This window comes from Tursiops truncatus, chromosome 1, assembly GCF_011762595.2.
Source record: "Tursiops truncatus isolate mTurTru1 chromosome 1, mTurTru1.mat.Y, whole genome shotgun sequence".
Lineage (NCBI taxonomy): Eukaryota > Metazoa > Chordata > Mammalia > Artiodactyla > Delphinidae > Tursiops > Tursiops truncatus.
In genome coordinates this window covers 21755279-21773710 of record NC_047034.1, presented here as the reverse complement: position 1 = coordinate 21773710, position 18432 = coordinate 21755279, and the positions used below count along the sequence as shown (strand labels likewise).

Here is an 18432-nt window from a genome sequence, read left to right as displayed (position 1 = left end):
TCCTTTTCTCCCCAACTTTGTTCAATTAGGACAAAAAAGGGAGACTCTTCTATATAATTTTCACTGGTTTTTTACATTTGCCTTTACTTTTCGGCAGAACTTATGTCCTCTAGACACTTACAGATGATTAATAAGGACATATTTTTATACTTCAGCAAAATATGGTGGGAAACAGCTGAGAAAGACATTTCTCCACTTTGGGAAGAGTACACAGAGGTGTGCATATGTCTCCAGAACCTGGAGAGTGTAAGATCAAAAGAAGTGTGTGTGTGTGTGTGTGTGTGTGTGTGAGAGAGAGAGAGAGAGAGAGAGAGAGAGAAAGACAGAGACAGAGAGATAGAGAAAGAGGACAAAGAGAGAGTCAGAGAGACAGAAACACAGAGAGAGACATAGAGACAGAGAAAGTAGGACTCAACATTCCTTTCTCTGTGTGAAAGCTTGAAGCACTTTGCTCTGTCTGTTTAAAAACAATCCACTAACAGTCTGTGATTCCGAGAACCAGTCTGTCCACAAATAAACTCAGCAAAACGCCACAACAGAGATGTGCTGGTCTGATATGCTCATTTCAAATATTACTGTGGATGTAAGGACATGGTTTGGGGCACAAAGCCCAAACCTAGATGCGTGGAACCATAAATTTAGTAAATCCCCTTGAAATGAGCTGCTGGAAATGTTTTGTTTCTATTATAAAATAGAATTCACCCATAGATATAAGAAGAAATTAGATTTTGGTATGTTTGCAGGAGGCTCTGAGTCCAGGAAGTGGCATTTATGACTTTGGTTATGGATCTGTCTGTGACTTTAGTCAGTATTTTAGTCTCTCTGGTGCCTATTTAATCAGTCAATTAGGGATAATACTCTTTGCTGTCCATTCCACAGCACTGCTACATCTGTCAATCATAATAGCTGTCATTTATTGAGTTACTACTATGCAACAGGCACTGTGATAAACACTCTTGTTGTATTATTTCTAATCCTAACCATCATCCTGAAGGTGGGTGTTATTCAGTTTACAGATGATGATACTGAATCTCTGAGAGGTTTAGCAATTGGAAAAGTCACACCAACTAGTAAGTAGCAGTGCCAGGATTCTACCAGAGACCTGTCACTACATTATGCTAACTTGTTTTTATTTATTAAGCATAATTGCTACATAAAGAACACTCTAGTTATGTGTCTGTGTATATATATATATATATATACATACACACTTAGGGGGAAAAAATCTTAGAAATCTTAGGAACTGTATTCAAGGAGCGTGAACATAGATTAAATATGAGATATGACCTAAATCAACCAGAGACTATAAACAAAGCACAGAGCAAAGGCTACAGGCTGCAGTTAAGGACTATGTATAAAACACAAAGTGACAGAGTATTTGAGATGCTTGGGGAATCACTGGAGACTCTTAGTCTTCATGTTGTATGCATCCTAACCTGGATAAAAGCCAAGAGTCCTACACACACAACCCTCAAGACAAAATGGGTTGTGTTTTCCCTACCACATGATTTCTAATGTAACTTGAAAATAAGTTTCTAACGTTTGTAAGTCAGAAGCATTAGAAAAATACAGTTTCTAAATCAACTATACCTCAATTTTAAAAAGAAAACACTTTTTTAAAAGAAAAATACAGTTTCACAAATTAATGATTATTGATTGGTAGGTGGGAATACCTATTATACCAGTCTCTCTATCTTTTTGAAGGCTTAAAATTTTCCATAATTAAAGTTTTAAAAGAAAGAAAAGGGAAAAAAAAGAGAGAAAAAGGAGAGGAAGAAAAAGAATGGCAATCTGCCTAAGATGGAAGAAGAGTGACGCCTGAAAACAAGGAAGAAATTCTAATAAAATAAATGACTTATGAAGGAGCTTCTTTCCCCCAGTTCACCATAGTTGTAGGATTTCCAGAGGAGAAAACTCAGGGAAGAAAGCAAAAGATCCTCCTGTTAAAACCTGAGAGTGTTCTTACAAGAAATGAAGGACTCTAAATGACCAAGAATAGCCAGTATCTTGGAAGATACACCAGAGTGGCCCAATAGGGAGAAGCTGAGAGTGGCTACACAAGGAGTTCATGAAAAAAGGGCAGGTTTGTAACAGAGGACTGTTTCCAATGAACTTAACGGCATCTAAGAACAAAGTTCAAAAATATTAATAAAATATATTAATATATATGTATACATATCAAAAATATATCTATACTGATTTCTCAGCCCATCAGTCTGTTTAAGCACTTATCAGGGCTTCCACGCGGTTATTTTGCCCTAGTTGATCTTGTTGTTTGCTGCCACTGGCATGAAGTGGCCAATTGTGGCTGTTACGGTTGTTCTTTCATTCAATTCTAACTTGTAAACCAGTGATTTCCAAACTTTTTCAAGTTAAGACACATTACCATTGCTTATTTGATTTTATGAAACGTGTTCCTTCTTTTCTCCTTAAAGGAAAAAAGCTATATGACATATTTTTAATAAAACTAAGCAAAAATAAGTTCTGATAATTCTTTTAAAAATTTTTTTCAATATTAATAGGTATATAAAAATACCCAGCATTCAAAATGGTAAAATTAACAATTTCTGGCATCCAATCAAAGATTACCAGACACACAAAGAAATAGGAAAACTTACCCTTAAAGAGAAGAATGATCAGTCAAGATTAACTGAGCCAGAACTGAACCAGATGTTTTGTGTCCAAACAAGGACGCAAAAGTAGTCATTATAGTTGTAGTACGTATGTTCAGAATTTAAGTAGACATATGAAAGATATTTTTTAAAGATCCTTAGCAAACGAATCCTAACAATCATCCTGACACACATAGACACACATAGATCAATAGAACAGAATAGAGAGCCCAGAAATAAAACTATGCATATTTCGGCAACTAATTTGTGACAAAGAAGCCAAGAATGTACAATGGAGAAAGAATAGTCTCTTTAATAAGTGGTGTTCAGAAAACTGGATAGCCACACACAAAAGAATGAAACTGGACCACTGTCCTACACCATGCACAAATATCAACTCAAAATGAATTGAAGACTTAAATTTAAGACCTGAAACCATAAAACTCCTGGAAGAAAACATGGGCAGTAAGCTCCTTGACATCACTCTTGGCAATGACCTTTTGGATTTGACACCAAAAGCAAAAGCAGCAAAGCAAAACTAAACGAGTGGAACTACATCAAACTGAAAAGTTTCTGCACAGGAAAAGGAACAATCAACAAAATTAAAAGGTAACCTACAGAATGGAAGAAAATAATTGCAAATCTTGTATCTGATAAGGGTTTAATATCCAAAATATATAAAGAACTCACACAATTCAATAAAATATCCAATTTAAAAGTGGGCAGAGGTACTGAATAGACATTCTTCCAAAGAAGATATACAAAAGGCCAACAGATACATGAAAGGGTGCTCAATATTACTAATCATCTAGGAAATGCAAATCAAAACTACAATGAGATATCACTTTACACCTGTTTGAATGATTTTCATCATAAAGACAAGTGATGGGCTTCCCTGGTGGCACAGTGGTTAAGAATCCGCCTACTAATTCAGGGGACATGGGTTCGAGCCCTGGTCCAGGAAGATCCCACATGCCACGGAATAACTAAGTCCGTGTACCATAACTACTGAGCCCACGTGCTGCAACTACTGAAGCCCGTGCACCTAGAGCCCATGCTCCACAACAAGAGAAGCCACCAAAATGAGAAGCCTACACACTGCAATGAAGAGTAGCCCCCACTCGCCACAACTAGAGAAAACCCATGCAGAGCACCAAAGACCCAATGCAGCCCAAAAATTTTTTTAATAAAATTTTAAAAATTAAAAAAAAAAAAGAGAAGCCATAACAAGTGTTGATGAAGACATGGAGAAAAGTGAACCCTTGTGCACTGTTGGTGGGAATGTAAATTGGTGCAGCCACTATTGAAAAAAGTATGGAGGCTCCTCAAAAAATTAAAAATAGAACTACCATATGTTCTAGCAATTCCACTTCTGGGTATATATCCAAAGGAAATAAAAACAGAATACCAAAGAGATATCTGCACTCTCATGTACACTGTAGTATTATTCACAATAGCCAAGATATAGAAATAACCTACAGAATCAACAGATGAATGGATAAAGATGTAAGATACATATTTTTAAATGGAATATTATTCAGCCATGTGAAAGAAGAAATTCCTTTCATTTGAGACAACATGGATGGACACTGACAGCATTATGCCGAGTGAAATAAGCCATACAGAGAAAGACAAATACTACATAGTATCACTTACATGTGGAACAACAACAACAAAAAGTCAAGCTCATAGAAACAGAAAGTAGAAAGGTGGTTTACCAGGTATAGTGGGGTAGGAGAAGTAGTGAGAAGTCGGTAAAAGGGTATAAACTTTCAGCTATAAAATGAATAAGGTCTGAGGATCTAATGTAATGCATAACATGATGACTATAATTGATAACACTGTATTATAAAATTGAAATTTGCTAAGAGAGTAGAACTGAAATGTCCTCACCAAAAACAACAACAGCAAAAAAGATAAATAAATATGTGATATCAATGTATTAATTAACTAGATGGGAGGAATCCTTTCATAAAGTATATGTACATCAAATCATCTCAATGTACACTTTAAATATTTTACAATTTAATTTTTCAATTATACCTTAATATGCTGGAAAAAGTAAAATAAAATAAAATACCAATCTACCAACCAACATCTAAATAATCCTGGTGGGGGGGGCGTCTAGAGATGAAAACTACATTACGTAAGATAAAAAAAAAAATAAGTTGGATGGAATTACTGGCAAAGTAGATACTGCAGAAGAAAGAATTAGTGAATTTGAAAACATAGCAATAGAAACTATTCAAAATGAGACAGGGAGAGGGGAAAAAAAAGAATTTAAAGAAATGAAATCATCAGCGTGCTGTGGAACAACTTCAAGCAGCCTAATATATATGTAATGGGAATCCCCAGAGGACTGTCACAAAGGAGACACGGGGATGCAAAAAAATTTGAAAAATGATGGCTGAAATTTTTCCAAATTGGATGAAAATTATACAGCCACAGATATAAGAAGTTCTATGAATCCCAGCACATGAAATATGAAGAAAGCTACACCAAGACACATCAGATTCTTAGCCCAAAACTAATGTCGAAGGGAAAATCAAATGGATAAATGGATGTCCATAGGCCAAGAAAAAAAAAAACTTCAGCCTAAGCCTCGCACCTTTTACAAAAAATTAACTCAATTAACTCAAAATGGATCACTGATTTAAATGGAAAGAGTAAAACTATGAAAATTTTGAGAGAAAATCTTCAAGATCTAGGACTAGGTAAGACATGCTTAGACTTAATATCAAAAGTATGATCCACAGAAGGCAAACTTGATAAGTTGGACCTCTTAAAATTAAAAAATTTTTGCTCTGTGAAAGACCCTGTTACAGACTGGGAGAAAATATTTTCAAACCACATATTCAACAAAGAACTTGGTACCAAGATGATACAAAGAACTCTCAAAACTCAACAGTTGACAAGCAAACAATACAATTAGAAAATGGGGCAGGGGGAAGAAGGATGGACTGGGAGTTTGGGGTTAGCAGATACAAACTGTTACATTTACAATGGATAAACAGCCAGGTCCTAATGTATAGCATAGGGGACTATGTTGAATATCCTGTGATAAACCATAATGGAAAAGAATATTAAAAAAAATAATGTCTATATGTGTATAAATGAGTCACTTTGCTGTACAGCAGAGATTGGCACAGCATTGTAAATCAACTCTACTGCAATAAAAAAAAATTTTTTTAATAAGTAAAGTAAAACTCACGCTCAAAAAAAAAGAAAGAAAAAGAAAATGGATTAAGAATATTTCAGTGGGCTTCCCTGGTGGTGCAGCGGTTGAGAGTCCGCCTGCCGATGCAGGGGACGCGGTTCGTGCCTCAGTCCGGGAGGATCCCACATGCCGCGGAGCGGCCGGGCCCGTGAGCCATGGCCGCTGAGCCTGCGCATCCGGAGCCTGTGCTCCGCAACGGGAGAGGCCACAACAGTGACAGGCCCGCGTACCGCAAAAAAATAAAAAATAAAAGAATATTTCAGTGAAGGCAATTCCTTGCCAGTCCAGTGGTTAGGACTCTGTGCTCTCACTACCAAGGGCCTGGGTTCAATCTCTGGTCAGGGAACTAAGATACCACAAGTCGTGCAGCATGGCCAAAAAATAAATAAAATAAAATTTGCTTTTAAAAAAAAGAATATTTCAGTGAAGGGGATATACAGGTGGCAAATAAGCCAATGAAAAGATGTTAAACATCAGCAACTAGGGAAATGCACATTAGAACCACAATGAGACATCACTTTACAATAGCATCAAAAAAATATGAACCAGTAGGAATAAATCTGAAAAAAAATATTCAGAACAGGTACACTGAAAACTACACAACACTGATTAAATTAAAGAAAAACTCTTTTAAGAAGTAGAGGGAGAAATAGACTTTGTTCTTGGACCAGAAAACTCAATATTAAGACATCAACTCTTCCCAGATTGCTCTATAGATTCAATACAATCACAATGAAAATCTCAGTGGTATTTTCTGTAGAAATTGACAAGATGATTTTCCAATTTATATTAAAATGCAAAGAACTTAAAAGAGTCAAAACAACTTTGAAAAAGAGTGAAGTTTGAGGACTCACACTACCTGACTTTGAGATTTATTTAAAGGCTATAAGAGTCAAAACGTGTGGCTTGGTGTAAATAAGGCAAATAGATGAGTGGAACAGAATAGAGAATCCAGAAATAGATCCATCCATACATGGACAACTAGTTTTTGACAAAGGTGCCAAGAGAATCCAGTGGAGAAAGAACAGTGCTGGAACAATTGGATATCCATATGCCAAAAAATGAACTTCGATCCATACCTTGCACCATATATAAAAATTAGCTCGAGATGGAGCATAGACTTAAATGTACAACCTAAAACTATAAAACTTCTAGAAGAAAATATTGGAGAAAAATTCTGTGACATTGGAGTAGGCAGAGATTACTTAGATATGACACCAAAGTGTGACCCATAAAAAGAAAATTTAATAAAATGGACTTTATCAAAATTTTAAACCTCAGCTCTTAAGAGAATGAAGACAACCCAAAAGGTGAGAGAAAATCTTTGCAGAGCATATAGCTGATAAAGGACTTACGTTCACACTATACAAAAAACTCATTATATAAAAAACTCTCGGGACTTCCCTGTTGGCCTAGCAGTTAGGATTCTGGGCTTTCACTGCCCAGGTTTGATCCCTGGGCAGGTAACTGAGATCCCACAAGCTGTGCAGCGCAGCCAAAAAAAAAAAAAACAAACTCTCAAACGTTGACAAGAAAACAAACGACAATTTTTCTTAATGGGCAAAGGATGTGAACAGATACTTCACCAAAGAAAATATACAGATAGCAAATAAAAACCAAAAGATGCATTAGGGAAATGTGAATTAAAACCACAACGAGATCCCACTACACAGCTATTAGAATGGCTAAAACTTAAAAGATTGATCATCCCAAGTGTTGGAAAGGATATGGAGGAACTGGAACTCCCGTACACTGTTGGTAGGAATGTAAAATGGTGCAATCACTTTGTAAAACAGTTTGGCAGCTTTATAAAAAGTTAAGCATAGCACAGATGATTTTCAGGGCAGTGAAACTATTCTGAATACTATAATGATGGATACGTGTCATTATATATTTTTGTCCAAACCTAGAGAATGTAAAACACCAAGCGTGAACCCTAATGTAAACATGGTTGAGTGATAATGGTGTGTGAATGCAGGTTCATAGATAGTAAAAAATGTACTATTCTGGTGTGGGATGTTGATAACAGGGGAGGTCGCGCGTGTGTGTGGGCAGGGAGTTTAAGGAAAGTCTCTCAATTTTGCTGTGAACCTAAAACAGCTTTAAAAAATAAAGTCATTTTTTAAAAAATGTAATGAAGTACTGATACATGTTACAATATGGATGAACCTTGAAAACATCATGCTAAGTGAAAGGAGCCAATCACAAAGGACCACATATCAGACTTCCCTGGTGGCGCAGAGGTTAAGAATCCACCTGCCAATGTAGGGGACACAGGTTCGAGCTCTGGTCTGGGAAGATCCCACATGCCACAAAGCAGCTAAGCCCGTGCGCCACAACTACTGAAGCCCATGTGCCTAGAGCCCATGCACCACAATAACAGAAGCCACCGCAATGAGAAGCCCATGCACCACAACAAAGAGCAGCCCCTGCTCACCGCAACTAGAGAAAGCCCGTGTGCAGCAACGAAGACCCAATGCAGCCAAAGATAAATAAATTAACTAAGTTTTTTAAAAAGTAAGTTGTAAGTGTAATAAGAATATTTGATTGGAAAAAAAAAGCTAAGCATACTCCTACCATGTGATATAGCCATTCTAGTCCTCTCTATACATCCAAGAATAATACAAAGACCTGTACACAAATGTTCATAGCAGCTTTAATAGCCAAAAACCAGAAATGATCCAAACACCTATCAACAGGTGAATGGATAAACAAGTTGTGGTATATCCATAAACTGAATATTATTCAGCAATAAAAAGGGATAAATTGATACATGAAAAAGATGGATGAATCTAAAAAAGATTATTCAAGTGAAATAGGACAGAAAACCAGAAAAAAAAAGAGTACATGCTATATGATTCCATTTACATAAAACTTTAGAAAATGCAAACTAATCTGTCATGACAGAAAGTAGTTCAGTGGTTGCCAGGGGTGGTATGATGGATTACAAAGAAAACTTTAGAGGTGATGCGTCTGTTCACTCTATTGATTGTAGTGACAGATTCACAGATGTAAACACATGGCAAAACTTATCAAATTATCCAGTTTAAATAGGTGCAGTTTACTGTATGTCAATTATACCTTGATAAAGCTGTCGGGTTTTTTTTTTTTTGAGATGACTCAAAGATCAAGAAAAATATGGGTCATCTGACACTAACAAGCTCACCTCCCTGGTGTGCAGGGGAACGGAACCAAGGGCCTCACCTCTGCTTTCTCTGAGCTCAGTACCGGAGCTTTTTACAAGCTCCAAACATGCCTGCAGGATCTTAGTTCCCTGACCAGGGATTGAACCCGGGCCAGGGCAGTGAAAGCACCAAGTCCTAACCACTGAACCGCCAGGGAATTCCCCAAACATGCATTTTACAAAGGCAATGAGATCAGCCTGGTTTTCTTCTCTGCGACCTTAGTAGCCTTCGTCACCACTCTGCACCATACTTAAACCAAAGCTAAGAAACACGAATGTGTGCTTTTGAAACTCCAGCTCTACCCCACCCCTACTGTGAGAAAGACTTAAAATCAATAATTCTAAGAACAACAGCACAACCAGATCTACTTTGCTGTGTGCACAGAGTCCAACCAGAGGAAAGCCCCTCCAGAGATTCAATTTGTATTATTTCTGCTCTTTATTAAGAACTATTTGCCCCTATGCCATAGTATAGACGAGAACAGGAAAACACCTGGATATCACGGAGGGTCGCTGTGTATGTTACAGCTAGGTTTGGCTGCAGATAATAGAAAGCCCAGTCATTCACATAGGTGGGGGATTATTCTCCTACTTTATTGAGGACAAGAAGTAAGTAGTCGAACTGTTTTGGCATCTCCACGTAAGTCATCAGGGTCTCAGCCTTTTTCTGTCTCCCCAAGCAGGTGGTTTGCATCCTCAAGGTTACATGGTGTCTGCTGGAGAGCTTTGATCCGAGCAGTAGGAGAGAAGAAGGAGGAAAGGAGAGGTACCCTGATTGTCCCGGAAGGTAGAAGGGTGCTACCTGGAGGAAGGAGAGGTGGATCGCCAGGAGGTCAGTGCCTGGCTCTGGGAGTCAAAACGATGGTGGACACCGGAACCGATCCTGGCAGAGCACTCGTGCTGTCTTGCGCCTTGAGGTACTCCCCAAAAGAGTTAATCACTGGAGCTGAAACATGTTCTCTGGATATAAAGACCAACAATTGAGTGGGGTGCTATGATTTTCTTTCCCGGGAGAGCCGCTTCAAAAGAGTTCCACTCCTGTGTCCTGGTCCCATCCTCAGGGACTGCATTACAAGGACAGCAGGACCTCTCTCCTCCCTGTAGACCAAACCTGGCCCTGGGAGACTCCCCTGGGGCTCTGCCCCTGAATGTCTTGCATCTTCCTCTCGGGTCACTCAGCCCCCCAGTGTTTCTGGGCTACTGGTTGGTAAGCCGGCTGAATGGGCACAGTCAAGTGAGAGGAATGTTTGCTGTCCTGAGCACATACTTGGAAAGTGGTTACGTGCAACACATTCGTAAAAGTATGTTATCTTTGCGGGGGTAGTGGGAAAGCAGTGGGAGGTCTGTTCAAGAATGGAAGGAAATGTTGGTATCGCACAGTAAGAGGCATAGAGAAGCTAGTCAGAAGGTAGCCGCTTTCATCAGACCGGGCTTTCCTGCCAGCCAGCCCCAGGCCACATCCGCCCCCAGCCCTGCTCTCTGATGTTAGAGCCCGGGGAGCTTCTGCCTCACACCCCGAGTGGCCTCACCACGCCTTGTGAAACTTGGCTCCTGGCGCCTCGCACCTGTGAGGCATCGGAAACTCGAATGAATGGTTGGCTCTCCAACCACTGCTGAGCATGACCTTGGGAAGTGGGCAGCCCACACCTGACAGGAGCACTGCTTCCTTCACTCCTGTGACCACCAAGGGAGCTGGGAATTTTTCCCAGCTTCAGCACTCCGGCCAGACAGCTCCCTAGGATCAGTTTCTACTCAGCTGCTGGGCTCCTCCACCACCATCAGTGAATAAGATCAGAGGGAGAAATGGATACAGCCACTATGGAGAACAGTATGGAGGTTCCTTAAAAAACTAAAAATAGAACTACCATACGACCCAGCAATCCCACTACTGGGCATATACCCTGAGAAAACCAGAATTCAAAAAGAGTCATGTACCACAATGTTCATTGCAGCACTATTTACAATAGCCAGGACATGGAAGCAATCTAAGTGTCCACTGACAGATGAATGGATACAGAAGATGTGGCACATATATGCAATGGAATATTACTCAGCCATAAAAAAAGAAAGAAATTGAGTTATCTGTAGTGAGGCAGATGGACCTAGAGTCTGTCATACAGAGTGAAGTAAGTCAAAGAGAAAAACAAATACCATATGCTAACACATATATATGGAATCTTAAAAAAAAAATGGTTCTGAAGAACCTAGGGGCAGGACAGGAATAAAGACACAGATGTAGAGAATGGACTTGAGGACATGGGGAGGGGGAAGGGTAAGCTGGGACGACGTGAGAGAGTGGCATGGACATATATACACTACCAAATGTAAAACAGATAGCTAGTGGGAAGCAGCCGCATCACATGGGGAGATCAGATCAGCTTGGTGCTTTGTGACCACCTAGAGAGGTGGGATAGGGAGGGTGGGAGGGAGATGCAAGACGGAGGGGATATGGGGATATATGAATACATAAAGCTGATTCCTTTTGTTATACAGCAGAAACTAACACAACATTGTAAAGCAATTATACTCCAATAAAGATGTTAAAAAAAAAAAAGATCAGAGGGAGTCCAGCCGTACTCCATGCCCTCAAAACACGTGAAAGCACTACAGGTCCTTGGACACAAAACCAGGAGAGGGTAGGAGCCCTGGAGGGGAATATCCTGGACTTCTGGACCTCCTGCCCAAGTGGGGTACTTCAGCCACAATTAAAGTAACACATCCATTTTGTTTAAAATTAATTTCAAAGAGAACTAGAGGGTGTAAAGTAAAATAAGTCTCTCCTCCCCCCACACCTAGCTTCACTTCCTAAGGACTATGACATGAAGTTTCCGGTATATCTTCACAGAAATTTTCTATTCAAGTGTATTCTGTTGAATGCATTTGCAAGAATTTTACTTATAAATAATTCAATTAGTAATAATAACTAATGTATAAAGTACATGTTATTTACATTGAAATCATAACTGGAAAAACAAAAATAACTAAAAGTGATCGAAGTGGACCTTGGATCCTTCCAGAGTGCAGTTTTTGAAGTGACCACCAGGTGTCAGAGTTATCAATAGTATTCCCCAAATCACACTGGAAAGTTACAAGAAGGGGAAGTGCCCGGCTGGAAATGAGATGGCGAGATCCTAAACAGGATTATTTGGCCCTTCGGCCCAATATTTTGTCTACTTAGGGTTAGGTAGGGAGAGAGTAAAGGGAGCTGCGGAAAAAACTATTACATTCTCCGACCATAGATTCCCATTCAGTTGGGCACCCCTGGATCTTTGGCCATGGCTCACGCGCCCAGCCGCTCCGCGGCATGTGGGATTTTCCCGGACCGGGCACGAACCCGTGTCTCCTGCATCGGCAGGCGGACTCTCAACCTCTGCGCCACGAGGGAAACCCCGCACTCCTGGGTCTTCAGAGAAGCTGTCAAAGCGCTGGTGAGTTTCACGTAGGAAATGTAAAAATGGCTGGGCAGAGTCGGGCCTCCTATAGTTGTGAGGCTACTTTTGGAATCCAGGGCCATCTCTCCTCTCTTCAATCAGGAGACCAGAGGAGGGGTGACCACAAGAGGAGGACACACACACGAGAAGTGTTCAGCTATGGCCATCCTTGTTTTAAAAGGGAAAATCCAGTTCTGTATCAAGAGCTCTTCCTACCTAACCTTGAACATCATGGTCTCCTATTCACTTCCAATTTGATCTCCTCATGTATACTTCCTTTACCAGGCCTGACCCGGCTGTTGTCCAGAGCTGCTGGCCTAGAAAACATCCGCCCTCCATGCTTGAGAGCTGCGGGCAGGGCACCTGCCATCGCAGTCTTGAGGCTGTGGCCCAGGCGTAGTTACACTCGTCTTCCTCCAGGGGCCCAGCCACTTCTCTGGCTCCCCCCATCTGGCTCTAGAGGAGTCAACATCCTCTGGAGGATTCCAGACGCCACCCATGGCAGGCCTCATCCTTCTGGAATCACCAGCGTCCACCCCAGCAGAAAGGGGGATGTTGATGCAGTCACAACACAGACTTGTGCAAGGAGGATGACCTAGGCTCCTCCTCCCTGGGAGGGCACAGCTGAAGGGTGTCAAAAAGGAAGGAGAACCCTTGCCACGTGTCCCAGTTGGCACTTGTCTAGGCTGTTCCCTGGACCACATCCCATTTCTGGCCATGGGTCCAGGGAAGGGTTCAGACCCACTACGTACCGGGACTTGTCACTGGTGGAACTTTACTGTGAATAACAATGCCAAGCTTGTGGAAGAGGTAAGAAGTGGTGTAAGGAGAGGGGAGAAGGAAAGAAGGATTCAACATTTCATGGACAATGTTATTGATATTTAAATACTTCTCAAGACCTGTGATTTCCATGAATTTGGACAGGCAGATTAAGGGGACTTTTTATGTGATCTGAATGACATCATCTGCTAAATTGGTACATCCTATATAGGCCAAATGAAGCAACAGTAATGATTTCAGTCACTATACACCTTAAGTGCTATAAACATAATTTAAAATGATACACCTGTGGTACCATACACATAATAAAAATCCCAGTTATCATTAAAACATAGGTAGTATTCATATTCAAATATGATCATGCATTATGTTTGATGTTTCAAACAGAATATACAAGCCAAATGGTTCATTGAAAAACAAAAATGGATAAAACAATGTTTATATCAGGACCCATGTTAATTTACCATGACTAGTATATTAACTGTTGCTTTGATGTGGCCAACACTGGTATGGCAACTGAGGGGGTTTTTTTGTTTTTTGTTTTTTCCATTATCCTGTTACATATGATATAAGAGGGAGGGAACAGAAAGAATCTCTCATAATGCTAACCATAGCCTGACTGTTTCAAAGACAATGCTCTCCAGACTAAAGCCAAGGATAGGGACCATGAAGCTCCACCCTAATCTCTCTGGGTTTATCTCCCTCAAGGAGACCCCAGTCATTGTGACTCCTGGATAATCCTGGACCCACTGGATCCCCGTAAGTCAAAGAGCCTCCCACATCCCTGAAAAGTCTGGCTATCCATCACATGTTCCACCTCATTTGGCCACTCAAACAACAAGGGTTTCACAAGTCCAGGACAGACGTCACTGGTCAAGGTGTATCTTGAGATCCCCAGACTTCTAGGTCCTCTGGAAAAGGAACAACCAATGGGGTCCCCAGGCTGGGAAGGGAAAGGATTCAGGCCCCTGCCTCACCAATGCCTGCTTACCACCCGCCCCCTCCAGTTTAATCATGCTTTGTGTCGGTGAGTCACAGAGGAGATGGGGCCGGTTGCGTATGGTCTGGCCATGTGTGTGGTATTCTAATGACAATGACTCCTCCCCCTACTTAATCCTTCTTCCCAGCCCTGCACTCAGCCAGGCAAAAGGCCGGATTCAGAATCTCCTCACGGGTACCCAAGGCTGTTTCCCTTTGATAAAGCGAGTAAGGAAATCGTTGATGTGAACACACAGAAATAGAAGACTTCCTGAATCAGACGTGAGTTTGGGTGCAGAGTAAGGCCAAGCTAAAAGCTCAAACTCACTGACCATAATTATCCCTCCCGTAGTGCAGCCTTCCTTACCTGTAGCCAAGCAGCTTCAGAGGCTGTGACAAATAGCTGAGCCTGTTGGAACTCCAGAAGAAACATTCCTCATCAGGCCTCCCAGCCCCAGCTTCAGCGACAGGGCACCAGGAAAGTAAACAGACTAAACCCATCGCAACAAGAGAGAACTGGTTCTTCTGCTCTCCAGACACTGTTCATGACACTTCAATCAGGATCAACACAATATAGCTGAATTATTTTTAACCTTTATGGAGGCTCCTGGCTTCACAAACGAAATATTAGTCAGCAGAGTCGGTATAAAAATCTCTTTGCGGATTTCCCTTGTGGCGCAGTGGTTGAGAGTCTGCCTGCCGATACAGGGGACACAGGTTCATGGCCCTGGTCCGGGAAGATCCCACATGCCACGGGGCGGCTGGGCCCATGAGCCATGGCCGCTGAGCCTGCGCGTCCGGAGCCTGTGCTCCTCAACGGGAGAGGCCACAACAGTGAGAGGCCCGCGTACCGCAAAAAAAAAAAATCTCTTTGCAAAACTTATCAAGCGTATACCACAATGTCACAGTGAAAAGACATATCCAAAGTTCTTCTGATCATGGTATTAGATCCTTCCACAAGAGTTGCAACTTCCAATGCCTTACAGATGCCAAATAGATCTGCTTCCTAATATCACCTTGAGCTGTATTCTTTCGACCTGTATAAAGGTAGAAGCCACTGTTAATACCGATAATCCTGCAGGAGTGTGGACTCAAGTCTTTCTGTAGAAACCAGAAATCCAGATGTTTATGTGTAATCTCCCAATTTTTAAATATGGACTACTAGCTTAAAAAAAACACACTTTGCTACCTCCCTTCAGTGACTAAAGGCCGTATGACTGGGAGTCAGGAACCCAAGTTCTGACACCAACTCACTGTCTGTCCCTGGGAAAGACACCTAACCGTCCTGGTCTGCAGTCACCTTGTCTGAAAAGTTTAGACACCCAAAATTCCTTTCAATCCTAAATTATTACACTGTATAGTTAAGTAAGTGTTCTAGATGGTCAATTCTCCCAAGAACAACCAGAAACAAAAATAAAGGAAAAAAACCCCACAAAACATAGATCACTGTGCCATAGCGGGGTCTATTACGATGCCTAGACATGGCCTTGGTGTGGCCAAGCCACTTGGTTAATATATCCACAAGAATGTGAACACTTTTATCAGACCAGATCTCCTCCATGATGGCCACCCACCCACTGGGGAAGATAAAAATTGTATTATCACCATGACTGTGGCAGGGAACACCTCTCTATGAAACAGAACACTCTTGGGTCTTTTGAACCCAAACCCAAGGTTTCAAGGGAACATTTTGAGTTGGGAAACAAAGCTGACCCGCAGGCTGCCCTGAGCCATGACTCCTGACTTTCAAGTTCATGCTCAGCCTACCTGCGATGAAATTCGGAGTTGCCAAATTTGGAGTTGCCTTCGGTATCAGCCAACTGTACTCGGAACAGTTTTGTTACATAATCCTCAGCTGTGCCCCACGTGTGTACATGAGCACACGCTCACCCTGTACAAAAGCCCACAGATCTTCAGATACAGCACCTTTTTTTCAGCACAGGAAGGGAATAAAAAATATTAAGCTGGAAAATAATGAGGGACGGGTAAATTAAAGGCCCTTTCCCACTGTAAATGTTAAAAAATAGACACATTTCAGAGCAAATAAAAGTATTCACATTCTTTTGGTTATATTAACTGTGGCTTGAGAAAACTGCAGGCCCAAAGAAGAGAAAGCCAAGTGGATTACAACCGGGCAGTTTCTTCACACAGGCCACCTTGACACAGATAGCCTGGCTCCAAGTGAAGTGGGAAGGGGTATTCCACAGGCACCTACATTCCTAAGGGCTTTTGTGCATCAGTTGTGAACAACAGGGCCTTTTTATTTTGCTATTAGTAGCTGCCAATAAATAGTATGGTGTAAAGAACCTTTGACTCCTAAACCAGCTGTGACCTATCGCTTCAGTTCTGCCTGCTAGAGACATTTTCTTCACTGTGCCCCACTGTTGCCCTGGCTTTAGGTAACCAGTGTTTATTCTAAGTCAGCTTGCTCCTACCCTAAGGCCTTTGTATTATCCGTTTCCTCTTCTTAGAATGCTCATTACCCTGACCTTCACCAGGTAGTTCATTCAGACCTCAGCCTCCAGGCTGCCCTCAGAGAGGCCCTCTCTGGCCATCCAACATAAAGTACACACCCATGCATTCTGTGTCACATGACCCTACTTTAATTCTCTGCCTACAATTCCTACCACCTGATTTATTTCCTCTTTCTTTCTTTCTTTCTTCTTGCCTGTCTTCTCTCACTGGTATATAAGCTCCATGGCAATAAGGATTTTGTGTCTTTTTCAGCGTGGCTTTGTAGCAACCAGAACAGTGCTTTGCGTATAGCAGTTGCTCAATGATTATTAGTTGAAAGAAAGATGGATGCTTGGATGAATGGAAGAATCCATCCAGCAAATACCTGTGAAGCATTTACGGTGCACTGGGAATAGATGAAGAATGAAATCCTCCTTCAAGGACTCCACAGTCTACCAGGGAAGACAGATGTTTATACAGTGCAATACTGTGAGAGAACTGCTTTTAGAAGCATACCGTGCCTTCTACCCAAGGTGAGTACGAAGACAATCTCTAAGGAAAGTTAAGAGTTGGCCGAAAGGGCAAAGGTGAGAAAAAGCGTGGCAGGGAAGTCACCCTGTTGAGAAACATCACAAGAAAGGCACCAAATCTGAAAACAGACCGTGGGTTCCAGGAGCCCCAGGAGGTCTAGGATGGTTGGTGCCACAAGTGACAAAATGAGGGAGACGGGACCTCGAAAGAGAGGTCTGGGCCAGTTCTTAAGGAGCCTTGTAGACCAGCCCCTGGATGTTAGATTTTAATCCTCTGTGCAATGGGAGCCATTGAGATGTTTTTAAGTAGGGAAGTGCCATGAGGGTTTTATGCTTTATAATGTTGATGGCAGTGAAGGCAACTACTCAGAGAAAAGAACAAAGCATTCAGGAGGCTATTGTCCAATCCAGGTGAACAAATGTCAAGGATCCCAACTAGTGGCAGTGGAGAAGGAAAAGAGAAGACAGATGTGAAAGCTATTAAAAGGGTAGAATCAATAGAGCTTAGTGACACATGAAACGTGGGAGGTGAGAGAAAGGATAGGGTCAAAGGGAACTCCAGGCTGCGGTTAGTGTCATCAAAATTAATGGTTCTCCTGCTTCAGGCCTGGGAAGCCCTAGGTTCATTCTGTTTGTGATGTGACTGGATCTGAGTCTGCTCGCTTACATGAGCTCATGGACACTTGCCCAGGTGGCTATCTACGGTCCTAGCACAAAGGTTCATTTCCCTGCTTAACAAATAAATTTGTATAGAAGTCCCTCTGATGTGTGTGCATCCAATCTACAACGTCAATTATTCATTGGTTTGCAAAGAACACGTTATTATTTCGATGCACGGCCATTTTTGGAGGCACACACTTATCCATCACCACAGAAGCATGACTATTGGTCTAAATATAGATGTGCCTGTCACCTCAGAGAAACAACAGACCAGAAGTCATGATTCCACTTATTCCAAGGAAATTTTAAAGTGATAAAATTGAAAAACAAATCAATGTCATGTTTTGAAGTCTGTAAATCTGATCTACAGATCCCATTATGATTACCTCACCACTTCTCTTGAGGTTAATTGTTAATTTAGCCCCCAGACCCCTCGAAAGCAGCCCTCACCCCCACCCCAAGATATTGCTTACAGCCCTCACGGGCTATCTCACAGGTGCTGAAAAACAAGTAGAGTAGGCTCCTGGCCAGACACCCTTCAAGGATCCCCAGTTTATTCCTTTTCTCCTACTCTAGCCCCCATCCG

The 18432-nt window shown here is 41.5% G+C and overlaps 1 protein-coding gene across 4 annotated transcripts in view; it reads right to left on the bottom strand.

Moving 5' to 3' along the window:
* CNIH3 (cornichon family AMPA receptor auxiliary protein 3) overlaps positions 1–18432 on the bottom strand; it is a 283620-nt gene that overhangs the window by 244135 nt on the left and 21053 nt on the right. For 2 of the 4 annotated variants that reach the window (XR_012330064.1, XR_012330066.1), the window contains 2 exons: positions 15970–16128; positions 14570–15239 (listed from right to left, as the gene is read on the bottom strand). The exons of 1 other annotated variant lie outside the window; for it this stretch is intronic. The gene's annotated coding sequence lies outside the window, so the exon portion shown is untranslated. The remainder of the gene's footprint in view (positions 1–14569; positions 15240–15969; positions 16129–18432) is intronic. One more of the 4 variants, XR_004525071.2, reaches the window with a different exon arrangement.